Here is a 17680-nt window from a genome sequence, read left to right as displayed (position 1 = left end):
GTGTAGAGAGAGAATACTAATATTTGCGTGCACATTTCTCCTGTTCTTATCTAGTTTTCTGTCATTTCCTTCTTTCTTTACCACTGTCCTTCTCTAACCCAGTGAAAGACCCCTCTGAAGAGACAGGACAGCCAGGTTACAGAGAGAAAGCACAAGCTCAGCTCTGGGGACCGAGCCTACTGGTCTACCCCTAACGAGGTGCGTGACCCTAGCACATCTCCCGAACCCCAGTACCTCACTTCTATGAACAGAAGAGCCTCAGAAAACTGTGTGGTGGGGGGATAACGGCAGGTAGCCCACGGTGTTGCAAGACTTCTCTGTTGAGATCCACAATTTCATCACCCCTAAAGTCTTAACATTTGAATGTCTCCGCACTTACAGTTCATTTTACAATGGATGATACATCATATTTAATGCCAGTATCTTCTTCTTAATGGCGTTTCTTACAAGAAACACAGTTTGGGTTGAACGTATTTTGCAGGTTTATGGTATTGTTGAAAATTCACCTGTTTTCTTGTCAAAACAAGATAAGCCATGGACTTAATCTCCGTGGCCCATTCTGAACAACTACAGGCATTCCCTGAACCAAGAAGAGGAACTAGCTAAGCAGAAGGGGAAAAAATGTCTCTCAAACAATTGCGCTTGGAAGAGGCCCTCGGCTGCTTTCATTATCTGCTGTCATTGTCCTGAAATCCTCAGTAAGTTCTGAGCAAGGGGCCCTGCGTGTTCACGTTACACTGGCCTAGAAAAATGATGCTGCCTGTCCTGACGGGAGACATATTTGGTTACAAAAATTAAAGGTTCCAACAATTAAAGAATGTGATTCTTCTCACATTCACCTTCTGGCCCCTGGCAGGAGAGACTTTCAGTTTCTCACAAGAGTTCTGAGCTCTGAAAGAAGTCCTTGAGTCAGCCTCTTCAAGGGCTGGGGATCTGTTCTCAGAGTCTGTACTGTCTCAAGTTCACATGGCAGAGCAGGTACATACTGACCTCAGAGTTTGCAGGTTAGAAAAGGAGAAAATATTTCAAAACTTTTATTTTTTAAAATAAAAACCCTTATTAAAGAAATACACTTAAATTGTTACAAGTTGAGGGAGAGACCGCCCTTAAACTTTAAGACACCTTTTCATATCCCCACATCTCATAAAGTTTCTTTTTAAAAAAGAAAAGTATTAAAAATGGAGTCAGTATAAGAATCTATCTGGGTTATGTTTTTTATCTCTAGTCAACATCTACTCCTTTTGCTTTGTTGGGGATCAATATGGTCAAATCACTTGGACAAATTTCTCTGCTAAAGCCAAAGTGCACAGGGAATTGAAGCCACTCCACTGAAATCTATACTCCAGAGGCAAATTTGATCCAGGAGCGGGTTGTCAATACGACTCTATAAAACATAGACTCTAAACTGGAAAATTTCTGACTCACCTGAGGGTGTATGTTGATGAGATAAAATGAACATTCACTTAAAATAACATGAAGGGAAGTTGCCACTGCTGCTTAGCATGTTAAGAACCCAACTGGCATCCAAGAGGATGTAGGTTCGATTCCTAGCCTCACTCAGGATTAAGGATCTGGCATTGCTGCGAGCCTGCAGATGCAGCTCAGATCTGGCGTTGCTGTGGCTGTGGTGTAGGCCTCAGCTATACCTGCGATTTGACCGCTAGCTTGGGAACTTCCCTACGCCACGGGTGAGGCCCTAAAAGAAAAAAAAAAAAAAAAAAAAAAAAAAGGTTGGGTTTATAAAACCTTCATCAGCATATTTGAATCTTGTTACTTTCCAAGCATATTTCAAAGTCTTGTATTTCTAGTGCCTTCACGGTGTGACCAGGCTGCCTGAAAGCTTTTGGAAGCAAGACGACACACAAAGCCTCTGGTAAGAGTCTCTGTTGCCATGTGAGCAATGAAGATGCAGACCAACCCATGAGACAAAGATAACACTACTAAAAAGGAAAGTAAAAGTGAAATTTAAAAAGACAGTGCAGAGGACATCAAGAATACCCAAATCCACTCACTTCTGTGACTCACGGCCCCAGGGAGGTACACGTAGGGAGGATAAAAGCCAAAGGACACTCTCATTACGAGTAACTTTGGTGCCCAAACAACAGGGTAAAACAGAAATGAATTAGGCTGGATTTGGGAGATTTCTAAAAACAGATTCAACAATGTCTTTTTTTTTCTTATTAGGGCCACACCTGCGAAATACGTAAGTTCCTGGGCTAGGGGCTGAATCAAAGCTGCAGCTGCCAACCTATGCCACAGCCTCAGCAACAGATCTGAGCCGCATCTGCAAACCTGTGGCAATACCAGATCCTTAACCCACTTAGTGAGGCCAGGGATCGAACCCACATCCTCATGCACACTAGTTAGGTTCTTAACCTGCTGAGCCACAAGGGGAACTCCAACAAATATCTATGTTATCTCAACAATCTAAGCACAATCTGTCTGACATTAAGAGTTGAAATTCAGTGTTTTCAATGAAATATATAAAAAATGCAAGAGGTAAAGGGTAAAAGTGTAGGATAAGGAGGAATTTAAAATCAAGGCTCTTGGGGTCTGGTTCTTCATTAATTTCCCACTGGTTCTTTGGGTGGTTCCTCTCTTATCCTCACTGCGAGTTATTTCATGATACTTGAGACTTCCTTCCCCCCAGAGCCACATTTCTTTCTCTCTCTCGCTCCCTCTCTCTCTCTTTTTTTGTTTTTTGTTTTTTGTTTTTTGTCTTTTTAGGGCTGCACCTGTGGCATATGGAGGTTCCCAGGCTAGGGGTCCAATGAAAGCTGTGGCTGTTGGCCTATACCACAGCCACAGCAATGCAGGATCCAAGCCACGTCTGGGACCTACACTCAGCTCACAGCAACGCTGGATCCTTAACCCACTGAGCAAGGCCAGGGATCGAACCCGCAACCTCATGGTTCCTAGTCATACTCATTTCCACTGTGCCACAACAGCAACTCTGAGAACATTTCTTGTAGGTGGTATCTCTTTTTTAAAATTATTTTTATTGAAATATAGTTTATTGAAATATAGTTTATTTACTATAAATATAGTTTATTTATAGTTTATTTATTTGTTAATTTCTGTTACAGAGCAAAGTGATTCAGCTACACATAAGCACATATCTGTTCCCACATAGGTTATCACAGAACACTGAGCAGACCTCCCTGTGCTGTGCAGTAGGGCCCCACTGACCATCCATTCCATCTACAACAGCATTTGCCACTGGGCATCCCTTTCTATCACCACATCTACCTCTATCTGCTCCATGAGTCCAAAGTTTAGTGTGCACAGCTAAGTCCTTCAGTGCTTTCTTCTCCAGGACAGATTACAAAGAGGTCATAGTCACCTTCTTCCAAAATGTCTAACATACGTGTCATCGCCTCCTTTTATTTCTGAGTTAGAATTTAGTCCAGCATAATCACTCATGTGGCTTTCTCTATTTTCTATCTAGCAGTCTCCCCAAAACACAATACCAATCTTCAACCTTACAGAGACAACAGCCACCTCTATTCCTTTCACTTTCTATGAAGGTTCTGAAAGAACTGGGGGACAGGGAAGAAAGACAAGAGGAAAGTCAAAGAAACCAGAGCCGTGCAATCATCTGCAAACAGGTCCCTCAAAAAAATGAGTCATCTTTATAAAGTGGTCACTACTGTTATATAAAAAATTCAACATTAAAAAAAAGTGTAATACATACTAGGGGCCATATCATTTCTAAGGCTTTACCCCTTTGCTTCTTAAGGTAAGAGGGAAAAAATATTTGGGAGCCAAGAGTTTAGAAAAATTGGTCTTAATTTATAAGTGCATCAAACAACATTCTCGTTCAGTGTTTCTCTGCCAGGAGCAATTTTGCTCTGCCCTCTCATCCCAGTGGATACTTCAAAATGTCTGGAGATGTCTCTCTTTTTTTTTTTTTTTGATTGTCACAACTAAGGGGGGCACTACTGACATCTAGTGGGAAAAGGCCAGGGACACTCCTAAAAACTGTCTAGTGCACCTGATATCACCCCCAAGACAAAGAAGGATCTGGTCCCAAATGTCAACAGTGCCAAGAAACTGCACTCAATTTTCTCTACAGACAAACAACTAAAAGAAGCAGAACTGACTCATTAGGAACCTTCACAACCCCTGAAATGGGTCGTGTCAATTCCCAGGAGTCCATGCCTAGGGTGGGTCTCACGAGACAGACTCCAGAATCCTGACTATGGGCTTCTCTCCCCCTCCCTCTGTCTTCCTAACTCCACCAGGGTCTAGAGGCTCCAACTCCCCAAGAGATGGGACCAGCTCTGCCCTCTGTGATTTAAACAGCTGGAAGCTTGACTCTGACACAGAAATCACGAGTCCTGAAGCTCCAGGAAGCAAAAATCTGTGCAGATGCTTAAAAATAGCTTGGCTCAAAGAGTGTCAAGAGGTAGACACTCCAATCATAAACATCAGGGAGCGGATTCTAAAAAGGTTGCCAGCAGAACCTGAAAATCTGACAGTTCTTTGTCGGTCTGATTTGACACGAAAATCAGAGTTTGAGGTGATCGAGTTTATACCACTGATGGGTCAGAACTTTCAACAAGAATGCTGTCTTCCTCATTTTAACTTTTAACCATCACCCCACAGTGTTTTGGTTCTTTTATGCCAATTTACTATTACAGCACTCCTGCTTCTATTTTTTTCTCCCATATAATGTGGGGGAAAGACTTCTGTGGACATCCCTACTCTGAATATTTGCATTTTTGAATATTATCTGAATGGCACCATGTTTCTCCTCACACAATTGAGATCACAGAGCCTTGCAGGTAGCAATCAGCATAATTTCATACAGACAGAAATTATTACGCTGAGTAAGGAACCATAGTAATGGCACTCTCAAGTATAAAAGAAACCAGCCACAGAAGTGCAATAAGAAGCAAACATTTGTCCAGGCTAGGGGTCTAATTGGAGCTGTAGCTGCCAGCCTACACCACAGCCACAGCAACCCCAGATCCGAGCTTGTCTGCGACCTACACCACAGCTCACGGCAACATCCACTAAGCTAGGCCAGGGATCAAACCCACAACCTCATGGTTCCTAGTCGGATTCGTTTCTGCTGCACCACGACGGAAACTCCCTGTGTTTTTTTTTTTTGTATATAAATGTATGTTTGTTTATACGTGGGTGAATGTACAGAAACATATATACACACACACATATATATACACAAATACATATTCCTCTTAAAACTTCTCAGTGAGTGATACTCATATTCTTATCAACAATAGGTGGAAAATACATAGTTGTGAGCCTTACACAAATGAGTTCCTAGAAAGTGGTCTGAGGGTCATCACTACACACCTAAGAAGAAACACATCTCTTTTCTGTGCACATTACATATTTCCACACTGAAGTATGGTTCTAAAATATTACGGTTTGGAGTTCCCACTGTGGCACAATGGGTTAAGAATCCAACTGCAGTGGCTCAGGTTGCTGTGGAGGCAAGGGTTTGATCCCTTCCCAGTGCAGTGGGTTAAAGGATCTGGTGTTGCTGCAGCTGTGGCAGTAGGTCACAGCTGTGGCTCGGATTCCATCCCTGGCCTGGGAACTCCCATATGCTGTGGGAGCAGCTATTAAAAAAAAAAAAAAAGCTCATGGTTTTTATTTTTCTGCCAGCCCAGAACCCAAAGAAGGTCGTATAGTTGACCCTGGAACAACATGGGTTTGAACTGCATGGGTCCACTCACACACAAGGTTTTTTTCAACAGGAAACACTGCAGTACTAAGCCATCCTCAGCTGGACGAATCCGAGGCTGTGGAACCCCATGCATACAGCAGGTGGACTCTAAGTTTACATGGATTTTCCATGGCATGCTGTTGGCGCGCCAACCCCTGCCTCGTTCAAGAGTCAACTGTGTACGTAATCAACTCTCAAGTTTTTTCTAAGTCTTCCTTAATCGATACCAATAATAAACGAGGTGACTGTGCCCCAAAGACAGAGAAAATACAGAAGGGGAAAAGAAACAGCTGTGAGAGGGAGTGATGTCCAGCAGGACCTGATGTTAAAGAAAAGGCCACAGTGTCACCGAGAAAAGTTTGCTAGCGCAGATTTCAAACTCTCCGTTTTACTTCAGCTCTCCCCTCCTTTTTCTGGGACAAGCCACTTCTGTGAGTCTCAGTTTGCTCCCTTGTACAACAAGAAGAGTGAATATCTGTGAAGGTGCTCTGAAAACGCCCAAGAGCGACGCGCAGCCCCCGGTGCCTTTCCAGCCCGAGAGTCCTTACTGGAGGAGGAGGAAGCCGGCCTACGCGCCACACAGCACCCCCCCCCCCAACCCCAAGACTCTGCCGCAGCCTTCATTCCCCACAGAAACGGCGTTGCCATTTTAATGGGAAGGGCATGTCCAGATCCAATTCTAAGGACTCTCATCCGACTCCCTCACTAGTCCTCAGCCACGAGGGGGTGGGAGCGCTGGGGGTGACAGACACCTGGCGGGGGTGGGGGACATGGCCTCCCCGAGCGCAGACCCAGACCAGCCGCACCTGGTGTCCCCTCCCAGACGCTGTCCCCTGCAGCTCAGCTTCTCCAGGAACACAAGGTGAAGACGCCCCTCCTCTGAGGTGACCTTCGACGGCAGGAGCCAGAGAAGGCTCAGAGGCTTCCGGCGTGGGAGCCACAATCCCCTGGCCTTGGAGCTTTGTTAGACTCTGTCACTCGGGGCCATGGTTCACTAGCAAGAATGTGGGCATGGAAGTGACCTGGAGAAAATTCCCTAACCTCACTGACAGGTGAGGTTCCCCGCCTGAGAGGGGCAGTTTTTCAGGACTGAGGGAGTCCGTGGACGTACAGCGCCTGTATAGTGCTGGCCGCCTGTGGGCGCCCCATCCCACGCCGGGCTTGTGCTTCTTCCCCCGCACGCCTTTGTGCACTAAGGCCAGCATAGGAGGACCTGTCTTAGGGACTGGCAAACAACAGGGCAGCGGTCAGAGCGGGCCCACCCTCCAAGGAGGTTCAGGGCGGACGAGGAGGAGGCAGGTGTGGAGCTCCTGGGATAAAGTGAGGGTGGAGGGGACGACCAACTGAATCTTCCCGGGAGGCTGCAAGGAACGTGGGGAGAAGAGGCTGAGCCCAGGGGCAGGCCCATCCCTGAGAAAGGGCCCTGCGCCTTCTCCTGGGGGCCTCTGGATGCCCCGCTCTCTACTGACATGCCATCCTGGACTCTCTGCCACTTCCTACTTCCTCCTTTGCTTCCCCACACAGCCTTTCTGTGCTGGCCCAAGGAGAGGTTAGAAGAAAGCAGTGAGGTCAAACTCCAACTAACCTACTAATCCAACTAGATCCTTGAAAGTAAAGCCCAGTGCCATCACGGAGCAAAGGAAAAGGGCAGCTGTAAGGAAGAAACAGTTGAGACGATGCAGAGCTAAAGCAAAACCTATTAAAATGAAAATAAAAACTGCTCACTTAACAAGATTTGCTGAATCAGGAAGGTGAAATCATAACCATTTAAATGATATTCTTCATCAATGTTTTCTCTAACTCTCTTTACATAATTGCCACCCCCCTGCCCCCCGCCCCAAAAAACCCAAAGGCTGCTTGTATTCCTTTCCACACAAAGCATCTGTAACAAAGCAAAAGTAGGACTTCAAATGACAGAGTCACCTTGGAGGGGGGCACGCGGTGGGGAGGGGGGGGGGTCTCTCCAGAACATTTAGCTTTTCTGGACAAACCCAGTGAATGTAAAACACAGGAGGGCTTAGATGCATAAAAATTGCCGGCATCAAGAACAAGGCACAAGCTCATATTATCTGTGCTGATTTGTGGTATTACATAATTTATTGTACTTTTCATAAATGTGCTGGCCTTGGGAATGGTCTTCATTTCACCACAGAAGCTGTACTGAGTCATCTGCTATCTTGGTGCAGGATTTTTCTTTTTGTTTTCATATCTATAAATTTGTCCTCCTGGGAAATATCAAGGTCAATTTCTGCCATTTGTTGCAAAATGCAGATTTAACTGAAGGTGATGTTGGTTATGCATGCATCCAAATATAGATCTGGTTCTTAAATATTTATTTAAAAACTGAAAACACTTAGATGAGAACACATACAAAGGCACAAAGTAAGCAAAACAAAAAAAAGTAAAATGAAATCTGAAATATGTTTTCTTAACCCTCAGTGCCATGCTGTATGAGATGGAAGGATCTAGTCTCTGCAAAGACTGATTCTCGGTTAATGATAACAGGCTAAAATGAAAATATGAAGGTAACATAATAGCTAACAAATTACATTTTTCAAACAAATAGGGCTTTTTATTTAGTTGGTGTTTTGTCCTTCTGGGGATCTCTCTTTTTTTTTTTTTAAAGAACAGACATAGTGAATCCAACTCCAAAACTACTGTGAAATGAAACAGAAAAAAAAAAATCAGGGAATGCTTAAGACAATGGACAATTTACAAAGCCACTTTTTATACAGCCAGGTTACAGCTCTGGAGTTCCAAAAATTTCCTGGGCACAGCAGGGAGCAGAGGATTGAACCCAGTGGGTAAATATGGGAAGACAACATCAGTGAATGGTATTCACCAACTGTCTTGTTCATTCTACAAAAACATATAGCAGGAGACAGTCTTCAAGTCAGAAAGCAGATTCAATAAAATCTAAAAGATAAGAGATTACGTACAGAGGTTGAGGCATTAGGACAAAGGTGTGATGGAATAATGAAGAAAGCACTGAGGAGGCTAGACATAAATGGAGAATTTCTGGGGAAAACTAACTGGGGTTCAGCTCAGGGCAAAAATCAAGACATTCCTGAACAGGCAAGGACTCAGAAGATTTAATACTCATGCATCCTTTCAGAGAGACTAGGCTCCACCTAAACAAGGGAATAGATCAAGAAACAGATTAAGGAAGCAGCGGCTCCAGCGATACAGCTGGGCAGGAAAGTCCCTGGCTGACCTCTGAGTCCTGGAGCCATCAACACATCCACGTTAGGGAAGAGAAAGGGGGCCCCCAGGAAAAAGAGGAAACTGATGGGTCAGCTGACTTAACAAAGCTTTTCTTTAAAGATCTGACTCTTTTCTTTTGACATTAACTTTTGTGGCAAATCATAAAAGGTACCATTTTAACCATTTTGAAGAGTACAGGTTTTTTTGTTTGTTTTGTTTTGTTTTGTTTTGGCTTTTTGCCTTTTCTAGAACCGCTTCCCACAGCATATGGAGGTTCCCAGACTAGCGGTCAAATCAGAGTTGTAGCTGCCAGCCTACGCCAGAGCCACAGCAACACAGGATCTGAGCCGCCTCTGCAACCTACACCACAGCTCATAGCAACACCGGATCTTTAACCCGCTGAGCGAGGCCAGGGATGGAACCCACAACCTCATGGTTCCTAGTTGGATTCGCTAACCACTGAGTCATGACGGGAACTCCTGAAGAGTACAATTCTGCTGCCATAAGTACATTCACATTGTTCTGCAATCATCAATTACTCTTCATCTGCAAAACCTTTTCATCTTCTCCAACTGAAACTCTCTACCCATTAAACACTAACTCACCATTCACCCTTCCCTCAGACCAGGCAAGCACCCTTTTACTTTGTCTCTAAGAGCTGGACTACTCTAGGTACCATACAGAAATAGAATCAGATACTATTTGCCCCTTTGTGTCTGGCTTATTTCACTTATCAAAATGTCTTCAGGATTCATCCACATTGTATGCAACCTGTGTCAGAAGTCCCTTCCATTTGAAGGCTGAATAAAGGTCCATGGCATGCCTGGATCACATTTTGTCTATCCATTCATCCACTGAAAGACACTCGGGTTGTTTCTACCTTTTGGCTGTTGCGAATAATGCTGCTATGAACATTAGTGTATAAACATCTGTTTGAGTCCCTGGTCTCCTTTCTTTTGCATATATACCAGAAATGGAATTACTGAACCATATGGTAATTCTATGTTTAATTTCTTGAGGAGTCACCATACTGTTTTCCACACCAGCTTCACAATTTCACATTGCCACCAGCAAGGCACAAAAGTTCCAACTACTCCAAAAGCTTGTCAATACTTATTTTCTGTTTTCCCAATAAAAGCCAACCTGATGAGGATGAAGTGGTATCTTATCATGGTTTTGATCTGCATCTGCCTAATAATTAGTGATGTTAACCATCTTTTCATGTGCTTACCAGCAATTTGCATATCTTCTTTGGAGTGATGTCTATTTAAGCCCTGTGCCCATTTTTTAATTGAGTTGTTTGGGGTTTTTTGTTGTTATGGTTGTTGTTGAGTTCTAAGAATTCTTTCTATGGTCTCTGTAAAAATCGTTTATCAGATACTGGATTTGCAAATATTTCCTCCCATTCTGTAGGTTACCTTTCACTCTGTTGATGCACTAAAGTTTTAATTTTGAAGAATGTATAAATCAGTATATTAGGTGCCCAGGCCTGGTCATTAAAAATGAAAGGTTAAGGCTGTATTACTTAACCCTGAGAACTTTTTAAAATGCCAGAGTCTCATCCAAATCAATTAAATTAGTATTTTTGGAAATTAATATTGCTTAAAACGTTAAACAGGTGATTCTAGTGTGCAGCCAGGATTGAAAACCATTGGGTTAAGAAGGCGAAGGTGGACTGGGAGTTTGGGGTTAGTAGATGCAAACTATTACATTTAGAATGGATAAGCAATGAGGTCCTACTAGGTCAAGCTGGGTCACTTTGCTGTGCACAGCAGAAACTGACACAACATTATAAATCAACTACACTTTCATAAAAAAATTAAAAAATTAAAAAGGCAGGGTATAAATTACAAAGAGGAGCCCAAAGTTGAAGAAGTGTGCACACAGGGGTGTCACTCTTAGTGGGTTCAGATGGGCCAGGTTAGTCAGATTTCTGGTACCAACACTAACCAGCTGTACGATCTCATACACCATGCTTAAACTCTCTCCTCTTCCACCTTCTTCGACTGAAGATTTATATTGGGCATCTATATATTGGGCTGGTAATGATTCCATCTTACTAGAGTTGTTCTATGGATCAGGTGAGGTAAGGCATGGAAATCACAGCTCCTAGCACATGGTAAACATGCATTAAAGGTTAGCACTGGTAACTTCGCAGCAGAATCTTTCCAGATAAGACATGAGTTAAGCCAGTCTTGCAGGGTGGAAGGTAGAGTGGAAACATTTCAGAGGGACACTGGAGGAAGATAAAATTAATTTGAAGGCAATCACAACTCACACTACAGCCCCAAGAGAAATTAGTTCAACACAGTTCAGGGGTGTGATTCAATAGGGTGTTTTTGTTTTTGTGTTTGTTTCTTTAATCCTTGATGGAGAAAAGGACCCAAACTCGTAGATTTGGCTGGACAGAAAGGGGTTTTGGCTACTGCTGATGGGTTCTGAAAGGGTTTATTGATCTCTAACACTAGAGCTTTCACATCCCGAGAAAAGGGCTCCCCTGAAACCGTGACAAGCCAGGCTGGCTATACTGCATAAAGAGTCCAGTTTACTGTTAGTATATAAACAGTGCTTTGGCATTAATATAGAAAATTTGAATCAGAGGGTCCTATTCATAAATAAAATATTTGGGTAAGAAGCGAAGCCACCAGAGCTAATGTGTCTGTTGAGTCAAAAAGAAACAAGAGGAATAAATAGAAAAGCTGGTTGTCAGCATCAGGTAATCCTTTGGATATATGGCAATTACCTGGTTAATGGAGTCAGGGTGGAAAAATTCAAGAACTCCTCCAAATTGGCCATCCACACTGACTGAAGTGTTCAAATAATTAACAAATCTCTACTTTGTGTTGGGTATGTGGGTAATGGTCAAAATATGTAACAAAACAGTAGAGTCCAGAAACTAAAATGCAGATACTTGCCCAATCAGATTCAGTGTTATCTGGAAACATGTGGCTCATCTGTACCCAAGCGTACCTAGGGACTACCAGCTCTGGGGTAGCTGCCATCTCTGGTCTCTTTTTTCTTACTGCTCTTCCATGAAAATTGACTCTTTAAGATGTTTTACCTAAAATTCAATGACCCCAGCTGGCTCTCTGTACCCATCCACTTAACCACTTAACAACGACAAAAATTTCTCTATTTTTGTTGTGTTGTTGTTGCGGAGATATCTGAGAGAAGAAGAAAGAATTTTTTAAAATTATTAATGATAATGCTCTAGGTCCTTTCAAAATAGGCCATTTAGAATGTCACTGAATTATAGAAAACTGCAGAGTAAAACAAGGAGCAGACATAGAAATGCAAGTTCCCACTATGGCAAAGTAGGAGGTATAGGAACCCTAAAATAGAGAACAATAGAAAAGCTGACAAAAGCAGTAAAGATCAAGTACCAAATGGGAATGCTCACTGCTGCAGTTCTCAGAGAATCAACAGAGTACAATTCTGAGCTTGGTCCCTTAGAGGAACAAAAGCAAGCTTCTCTTGTTTGAAATCAGAAGCATAGGTACTCCTGGTAGCGTCAGGAAGCACTGAGGGGAAGATTAAAGGAGAAATGGCAGAAACAAGCCACCTTGCATGTCTATCCCTGAGACAAAGGGGCAGAATCCCGAGTTGAGCTAGAGAGATACATGGTACAGTTACTCATTCACAAAGATGTACAACCCTGAATATTAGGAAGAATTTCCACTAGCCTGAAACATGGATCTCACTCTTCCCCCACATGCAACTATTATAGATAGCTGGCTCTGAACGAATGGATCTTCTTCAAAGAAAAGCATGGTATCTGTTAATAACAGGGTACCAGGGAATACTACTAACCAATAACAAGGAAAGAACTACTGATTCATGCACCAACATGGACAAATCTCAAAAACAGGTGGAGTCAAAAGAACCTTACACAACAGAGTATATAGCCTGATTACATTACATGAGCTTCTAAAATAGGAAAAGCTAATCTATGGTGAGAAAAAAATCAGAATAGTGATAGTCTCTGGAAGGGATTGAAATAGTGACTGAGTTGGATGGGGAGGAAGGAAAATCCTGGGGTTATATGCATGTTCTATACACTGATAGGGTTTCAGGTACACATACATAAATATTTGCATACTTCAACATATACAGCAAATGTATACTTAAGACTTGTGTTTTTCATTGTATGTAAATCTTACATGAAAAGGAAAAGCTGGAGTTCCCGTCGTGGCGCAGTGGTTAACGAATCCGACTGGGAACCATGAGGTTGCGGGTTCGGTCCCTGCCCTTGCTCAGTGGGTTAACGATCTGGCGTTGCCGTGAGCTGTGGTGTAGGTTGCAGACGTGGCTCGGATCCCGGGTTGCTGTGGCTCTGGCGTAGGCCGGTGGCTACAGCTCCGATTAGACCCCTAGCCTGGGAACCTCCACATGCTGGGGGAGCGGCCCAAGAAATGGCAAAAAGACAAGAAAAAAAAAAAAAAGGAAAAGCTGTAACAAATATTTAATTATTTTATGATACGCATGTGAAATAGGAGAAGTGAACTGATTTCTGCAGTTTACTTTGGAATGAGTCAATAAAGTAAATAAGATGGCTTGCTGGATGGATAGACAGATGTGTCATAAAACGAGCAGAGAAAAATGTTACTGGTAGACTCTATGAAGTGAGTAAATCTATACATTCCTATAAAATTATTTCAACTGTAGTCTACATTTAAAATTCACCATAGTAAAGGAGGCAAGAGCATAAAATGGGAAAAAGAAAGTCTATTCAGCAAGCATTGCTGGGAAACCTGGACAGCTGCATGCAAAGCAATGAAACTAGAACACACCCTCATGCCATGCACAAAAATAAACTCTAAATGGCTGAAAGACTTAAACATAAGACAAGACACCATCAAACTCCTGGAAGAGAACATAGGCAAAACATTCTCTGACATCAACCTCATGAATATTTTCTCAGGTCAGTCTCCAAAAGCAACAGAAATAAGAGCAAAAATAAACCAATGGGACCTAATCAAACAGACAAGCTTTTGCACAGCAAAAGAAACCAAGAGGAAAACAAAAAGACAACTTATAGAATGGGAGAAAATAGTTTCAAATGATGCCACAGACAAGGGTTTCATCTCTAGCATAAACAAGCAACTTATACAACGCAACAGCAAAAAAGCCAACAACCCAATGGAAAAATGGGCAAAAGACCTGAACAGACATTTTTCCAAGGTAGATGTACAGATGGCCAACAAGCACATGAAAAAATGCTCAATATCCCTGATTATTAGAGAAATGCAAAGCGAAACTACCATGAGATACCACCTCACACTAGTCAGAATGGCCATCATTAATAAATCCACAAATAACAAGTGCTGGAGGGGGTGTGGACAAAAGGAAACCCTCCTGCCCTGTTGGTGGGAATGTAAGCTGGTACAACCACTATGGAGAACAGTATGGAGGTACCTTAGAAATCTATACATAGAACTACCATATGACCCAGCAATCCCACTCTTGGGCATATACCCAGACAAAACTTTCCTTAAAAAAGACACATGCACCCACATGTTCATTGCAGCACTATAGCCAAGACATGGAAACAACCCAAATGTCCACTGACAGATAATTGGATTAAGAAGATGTAGTATATATACACAATGGAATACTACTCAGCCATAAAAAAGAACAACATAATGCCATTTGCAGCAACATGGATGGAACTAGAGACTCTCATACTGAGTGAAATAAGTCAAAGAGAAAGACAAATACCATATGATATCACTTATAACTGGAATCTAATATATAGCACAAATGAACCTTTCCACAGAAAAGAAAGTCATGGACCTGGAGAATAGACTTGTGGCTACCCAAGGGGAGAGGAAGGGAGTGGGAGGGATCGGGAGCTTGGGGTTAACGGATGCAAACTATTGCTCTTGGAATGGATTTATAATGAGATCCTGGAGTTCCCGTCGTGGCACAGTGGTTAACGAATCCAACTAGGAACCATGAGGTTGCGGGTTCGGTCCCTGCCCTTGCTCAGTGGGTTAACGATCTGGCGTTGCCGTGAGCTGTGGTGTAGGTCACAGATGCGGCTCGGATCCTGCGTTGCTGTGGCTCTGGCATAGGCTGGTGGCTACAGCTCCGATTCGACCCCTAGCCTGGGAACCTCCATATGCCGCGGGAGCGGCCCAAAGAAATAGCAAAAAGACAATAAATAAATAAATAAATATAATGAGATCCTGCTGTGTAGCATTGAGAACTATGTCTAGATACTTACATCGTAACAGAACAATGGGAGGAAAAAGAATGTATACATGTATGTGTAACTTGGTCCCCATGCTATATGGCAGAAAAAAATAAAAAATAAATAAATAAAATAAAATTCACCATAGTAAAATGTTGGAAAAAAATTTATCTCAAGAAGTTAGAAAGTTAATGACAAAAGTAAAGCAATAAGAAAGATCTGATAAGTATGAAAATTGAAATTAATCATTTCAAAACAGAAAAATAATAAAGTTAATAAATTCAAGGGCTACATATTTTTAAAATAATAAAGTGAATAAATTATTAACTAATTTAGGAGTTACCATCGTGGCACAGCAGAAACAAATCCAACTAGGAACCATGAGGTTGCAGGTTTGATCCCTGGCCTTGCTCAGGGGTTAAGGATCTGGCATTGCTGTGGCTGTGGTGCAGGCCTGTGGCTACAGCTCTGATACGATCCCTAGCCTGGGAACCTCCATATGCCATGGGTGTGGCCCTAGAAAAGCCAAAAAAAAAAAAATTTTACTAATTTAATAAATAAAATACATATTACGTAGAAATATAGAAAATGAAAAATAATAGAGAAATGATCATAGATACAAAGACTTCAAAGGAATTATAGGAGAATACTTGAACTCTCTGCAAATAAATCTAGGAACCAAGAAGTAATGCATGATTGTTTATTAAAACAAAAATTTCCAGGAGTTCCTGCCGTGGCTCAGCTGTAACAAACCCAGCTAGGATTCAGGAGGATGTGGGTTTGAGCCCTGGCTTCAATCAGTGGGTTAAGGATCTGGCATTGCCGTGAGCTTGGTATAGGTTACAGACTTGGCTCGGATTCCGAGTTGCTGTGACTGTGATGTAGGCCAGCAGCCACAGCTCTGATTTGACCCCTAGCCTGGGAACCTCCTTATGACATGGGTGTGGCCCCAAAAAGACAAAAATTTATAAACAGAGTAAAATACATAAAAATTTCCAAAAATTACATCAGGAGAAAAAAACTAAGAAATGTTTCCATTATTTAATTCAACATTTTACTCTGCTCTATAAGTTATTTTCAGATGTATAACACATATTTTCACAAATAGAAGTCTGTAAAAAATTCCTGCAAAGCTAAACTACAAAAATTGCAGAGATGACGTGCAAAAAAGGAAACCTGCAGACCATGCTCACTTATGAATATCAGCAAACAGAATCCTCTAGTAATGCCTATTTAATGAAATACTAGGAAATCTATTACTATATTAATATAGTTTATCACATTAATTAGTTAAAAAATAAAACTCATATTATCCTCTCCATAGGTGCTTCAAGGCTTTAACAGAATATCCATTCCAGATAGAAATGTTAAATACTAGATACTAACAATAGCTATTTCTTACCATGAATCACACACACAGACACACATGTATATCTAATATCTATTTATATGTAGTATATTCTATTTTTTTTTTTTTTTTTTTTGGCTTTTTGCTATTTCTTGGGCCGCTCCCGCGGCATATGGAGGTTCCCAGGCTAGGGGTCGAATCGGAGCTGTAGCCACCAGCCTATGCCAGAGCCACAGCAACGCAGGATCCGAGCCGCGTCTGCGACCTACACCACAGCTCACGGCAACGCCGGATCGTTAACCCACTGAGCGAGGGCAGGGACCGAACCCGCAACCTCATGGTTCCTAGTCGGATTCGTTAACCACTGCGCCACGATGGGAACTCCTATATGTAGTATATTGTAGATGAAGAGAGGAGAAAAAGAGAGGGAGGATGTATGTACCGACAGATGCATGATTTGTGTGTGTGTGTGTGTGTGTGTCTAGCAGCCTCTTGCTAAAGCATGATCTTTAAACTCTGGAACAAAAAAAACACATCCTTTGCAATATTGTTTATATTGTTCCAAAGCTACCAGTCACTGCAATTAGACAACAGGAAAAAACAGAGGTATAAAAATTTGATTAGGAAGAATTATTTTTGTAGGTGACATGTTTTTCTGGAAACAACCGTTTTCTCTGCAATACCTAAGAGAATCAATGAAAAAATACATCATAAATAATAAGAGAATTCTTGTGGGGGAGAGGCCTCAATGACTAAGGCTCTGGGTGAGGAGGAGACTACATTTTCACTGTATATCCTTTCATACCGTTTTTTTTGCAGTACACCTGTTATTACTTACTAATAAACAATAAAATAATGTAAAACCAACAACTACAAGGGAAGATATTTTAATCATCCCCTGCATGACACTATCTCTGCCAAATGATGTCTTTTGTGACAACACAAGAGTGAATTTTGAAGTTTAAGAGAAAGAGTAGCAGAGGAAAAAAGTTGCTCAATAAATGGATCTTTAGGGCTTAATTTTCTGCAGGTCACTCTATCTTTTAACAGTCTATAAAAATTAAAGTCATTTAGGAAACAATATCCATTTAAGTCAAGAATACCAATAATAATAACAAACATTTCATTGGTGCTTACAGTTTGTGAGACACTATTTTCAGTGCTTTTCCCGTATTTATTTGTTTAATGCTCACAGCAACCCTATGTGCTACATGTGCATATTATCGTCTATCTCAGT

General features: G+C 42.0%; 1 protein-coding gene and 1 long non-coding RNA gene across 38 annotated transcripts in view; one reads left to right on the top strand and one right to left on the bottom strand.

Annotated features, from left to right (window-relative positions):
- COG6 (component of oligomeric golgi complex 6) overlaps positions 1-17680 on the bottom strand; it is a 161430-nt gene that overhangs the window by 37094 nt on the left and 106656 nt on the right. The gene's annotated exons all lie outside the window — the stretch shown is intronic.
- LOC146398553 (uncharacterized) lies at positions 1809-10056 on the top strand. The gene is made up of 2 exons (XR_014819337.1): positions 1809-1873; positions 5730-10056. It is a non-coding gene; the product is annotated as an uncharacterized LOC146398553 (long non-coding RNA).

Source organism: Sus scrofa, chromosome 11 (genome assembly GCF_054392235.1).
Source record: "Sus scrofa isolate SSC_HxYL_T2T_F1_AM1 chromosome 11, Sscrofa_HxYL_maternal_Yorkshire_Landrace_v2.0, whole genome shotgun sequence".
Lineage (NCBI taxonomy): Eukaryota > Metazoa > Chordata > Mammalia > Artiodactyla > Suidae > Sus > Sus scrofa.
The sequence above is the reverse complement of the archived record's forward strand: the minus strand, read 5'-3'. Positions and strand labels throughout refer to the sequence as shown.